Source organism: Callithrix jacchus, chromosome 9, assembly GCF_049354715.1.
Source record: "Callithrix jacchus isolate 240 chromosome 9, calJac240_pri, whole genome shotgun sequence".
NCBI classification, from domain to species: domain Eukaryota; kingdom Metazoa; phylum Chordata; class Mammalia; order Primates; family Cebidae; genus Callithrix; species Callithrix jacchus.
Window position 1 is genome coordinate 63591128 of NC_133510.1, and position 4421 is coordinate 63595548.

Below are 4421 nucleotides of genomic sequence, written 5' to 3' on the forward strand. Positions count from 1 at the left end.
AATCGGAGCCGGAGCCGGAGTCGGAGTCAGGGGCGGGATGGCAGGGGAGGGGTGTGTGTGTGTGTGTGTGAGAGAGAGAGAGGAGGGAGGAACGCAGAGGGAAGGGGGTGAGTCACGGCCGCGCCCCCTCCCGCGCGAGGCTGGAGTAGGGATTGCGGAGCCTCTGACCGCCCGCCCAGAGCGCGCCGCGCCACGCCCTGCGGCCCCGCAACTTGGCGGAGCAGATCGAGGATGGGGCTCGCCCTAATTTTTCTACGGGAGCTGGGCCAAGGGGAGGTCGAGATTCCAAAATGCCCCCAGATCCAGGGAAGGGTAATGAATGAGGGTGGGGAAAGCGCTCCGAAGCCCTGCCCCCTGAAAGTTGGCCTCGCCCATTAAGCAAATCACTCAACTCCCCTAGCCGGTTGGTTCACTTGGTGGATTTTCTCTCTGAATGTGAATATTTCTCTCTGTGTGTTTTTGAGGGGGAGGGTGTTTTTTGCCTCAAGTCTGGGCCACCTCAGTTTCTCCCAGACTCGAAACCCCATAACTCATCCACCCAGCCCAGGAACCCGAGCCACAGAGGCTGCGTGAAATTGCACTGTCTCCGGCCGCTTCCTCCTCCAGACCCGGCGCCGGCCCGGCCTCTCCCGGGGATTTGGATGGGGGGCGGGGGCGGTTTCCAGCCTGGGAACAGACCCCGGAGCCCGCCTTTCCACTTCTACCCCGGGAGGGGCTCCCGCACCTGTCGCCGTCCCCTCTGCTGCCCCCCACGGCCGCCTGGGAGAACAGCTGCCTCCCCTTCCACACGAGTCTGGCGGCGGCGCCGTCCGAGCGGCCGCAGTTCCCGCCGCTCTTCTGGGGACCCAGATAGGCTCACACCGTCCCAGGTGCCTTCCAAGTCCAGGCTCGCGCAGGAAAGGGGGTGGGACGCGGAGAGGACACTAGAGACTGCGTTCACGAGTGGCGTGGACCCCTGGAACCTCCCGCATCAGCTGCCGGGACCTGGCCAGAGGCCGTCGGGCTCGCTGAGGGTTGCTGCCGAAAGCCCTGCTAGCTCCGGGACGGATGGGACCCGCGCCGCCTGGTGCCCAACACGTGGCGGCAGTGGAGTCTCACACGGCCTTGCTTTTCAGATCCCTTACATTGGTATTCGGGATCTCACCCAGAGAGCCTAATTATTTTCCCCAGAACTTCAAGCCTGAAGACTTCGAGAACAGTTGATAAAGAAAAAATTCACCCCTCAGGCTACCGGCTAACATTCCTTAAACATGCTTCCTATTGGTATGCAACCTAGAGGGCCGTTCTCTGTTGGGGAATCTGTGCTTTGAGGAGCTTGGCTTTCTCCAGACCACATGTATAGCAGTCATAATAATAATAGCAACAACAAAGCCATTAACATATACAGGTATTTCCATATACAATTTCATTTACAAAGTATGTCCTCAAACTTAGTGCCATAGAGAATGTGTCACTTAACATAAAACTATATGATCTGACTCGGGCTCAGTGGTTCATGCCTGTAATCTTAGCAGTTTGGGAGGCCGAAGCGGGCAATCACGAGGTCATAAGATCGAGACCATCCTGGCCAACATGGTGATACCCTGTCTCTACTAAAACACAAAAAATTAGCTGGGCGTGGTGATGCGCGCCTATAATCCTAGCTACTCAGAAGGCTGAGGCAGGGGAATCGCTTGAACCTGGGAGGTGGATATTGCAGTGAGTCAAGATTGTGCTACTGCCCTCCAGCCTGGCGACAGAGCAGGACTCTGTCTCAAAATAACTAAATAAATAAATAAGGCCGGGCACCGTGGCTCAAGCCTGTAATCCCAGCACTTTGAAAGGCCAAGGTGGGTGGATCACCTGAGGTTGGGAATTCAAGACCAGCCTGAGCAACACGGAAAAACCCCATCTCTACTAAAAATACAAAATTAGCCCGGGGTAGTGGCGCATGCCTGTAATCCCAGCTACTCGGGAAGCTGAGGTAGGAGAATTGCTTGAACCTGAGAGGTGGAGGTTTCCGTGAGCCAAGATCGTGCAATTGCACTCCAGCTTGGGCAAAAAGAGCGAAACTCTGTCTCAAAAAAAAAAAAAAAAAAAAGAAGAAGAAGAAGAAAAAGAAAGAAAGGAGGAAGACAAAGAAAGAAAGAGATTGCAACATAACTCTCCATTTTACAGAACTGGAAATGTGTGACTTCTCCAAGGTCATCCACCTGTTGACACTGGTTGAGGTGATTGGGAGGTAGCACTCAGACTTTTACCTAGGATTTCTTATTTTTTTCTTTTCTCTCTTTCTTTCTTTCCTTTTTCTTTTTTTTTTAGACCGAGTTTCACTCTTGTTGCCGAGGCTGGAGTGCAATGGAGCGATCTGGGCTCACTGCAATCTCTGCCTCCTGGGTTCAAGCGATTCACCTGCCTCAGCCTCCCGAGTAGCTGGTTTCTCCATGTTGGTCAGGCTGGTCTTGAACTCCCGACCTCAGGTGATCCGCCCGCCTTGGCCTCCCAAAGTGCTGAGATTACAGGTGTGAGCCACTGCTCTGACCCAACTCTCATATTTTTTGTAGAGATGGAGTTTCACCATCTTGTCCAGGCTTGTTGCTTTTTTTTTTTTTTTTTTTTGAGACAGAGTTTCCCTCTGTCACCTAGGCTGGAGTACAGTGGTGCAGTCTCGGCTCACTGCAACCTCTGCCTCCCGGGTTCAAGTGATTCTGCTGCCTCAGCCTCTCAAGTAGCTGGGACTATAGGCGCGTGCCACTGCCTGGGTAATTTCTTGTATTTTTAGTAGAGACAGGGTTTCACCATGTTAGCCAGGATGGTCTGGATCTCCTGACCTCTTGATCCACCTGCCTCAGCCTCCCAAAGTGCTGGGATTACAGGTGTGAGCCATTGCCTGGCGCTTGTTGTTCTGAACTGCTGTAAAATGTTCTATTTTGTGGATCCCTACACTTTATTTCTTTGTTATGCCAGTGACAAACCCTTAGATTGCCTGCAACTTCCTGCTGCCACAAGCAATGCTGCAATAAATATGCTCCTACATGTCTCCATTCGTTGCACTATAATTTCTTGTACATACAGAGTTCTACACTCTCTGGAATGTCTGTACTCTTCCCACCACCAATAGTGGGATTTCTACATAATTTCCTAGCCAATACTTGACATCATTGAAGTTTCCAATTTTCCAGCCATATGGAGACTGACTTGAACCTGGAGGTGGAGGTTGCAGTGAGCTGAGATCATGCTGCTGCACTTCAGCCTGGGCAGCAGAGAAAGAGTATCTCAAAATAAACAAATAAATAATAAAATAAAATAGGCTGGGCATGATGGCTCACACCTGTAATCCCAGCACTTTGGGAGGCTGAGACAGGTGGATCACCTGAGGTCAGGAGTTCAAGACCGGCCTGGCAAACATCGTTAAATCCCATCTCTGCTAAAAATACAAAAATTAGCTGGGCGTGGTGATGCATGCCTATAATCCCAACTACTTGGAAGGCTGAGGCAGGAGAATGTCTTGAACCCGGGAGGCAGAAGTTGCAGTGAGCTGAGATTGTGCCAATGCACTTCAGCTTGGGCAACAGTGTGAGACTTCATCTTAAACAAACAAACAAAAAAGGTATCTCATGGCAAGTTTAATTACTAATATGTTTGAGCATCTGCTCACATTTTTTTTCTTACTTTTGGTTTTTCTCTTTTACGCATTACCTATTTATTTTTCTTTGCCCAGTTTTGTATTGTTTCCCATATTTTTTATGTTGATTTGCAATAGTTTATTATATATTTTAGATATTAGTCCTTCTTTGATATTAGACATTGTAAATATCTCCAATCTTTTATCATTAACTCAGTCAATAATATTGTTTATTGCACAGAAAAATTTTTTTTTAAATGATAGGGTTTTACCATGTTGGTCAGGCTGGTTTAGAACTCCTGACCTCGTGATCCACCCGCCTTGGTCTCCCAAAGTGCTGGGATTACAGGCATGAGCCGCCACGCCTGGCAGAAATTCCTTTTTAGCCTGGGCAACACGGTGAATCTCCGTCTCCACCAAATATACAAAAAATGGGCCTGGTGTGCTTAGACTGGGAGGACAGCTCGAGCTGGGGAGGCAGAGGCTTCAGGGAACCTGACACTGCACTCCACCCTGGGTGACAGAGTGAGACTTTGTTTCAAAAAAAAAGAAAGAAAGAAAAGAAAAACACTACTGAAATTGGAAATAATCTGCATAGCTCTCTTAGAAACTGACAGATCATACATAAACAGAATGTGTGTGGAAAACAATGAAAAGAAAATGGCAGGTCCGGTGGCTCACGTCTGTAGTAGGCTCCCAGAACTTTGCGAGGACAAGGCAGGTGAATCACGAAGTCAGAAGTTCGAGACCAGCCTGGTCAATATGATGAAATCCTGTCTCTACTAAAAAAATTCAAAAATTAGCTGGGCGTAGTGGT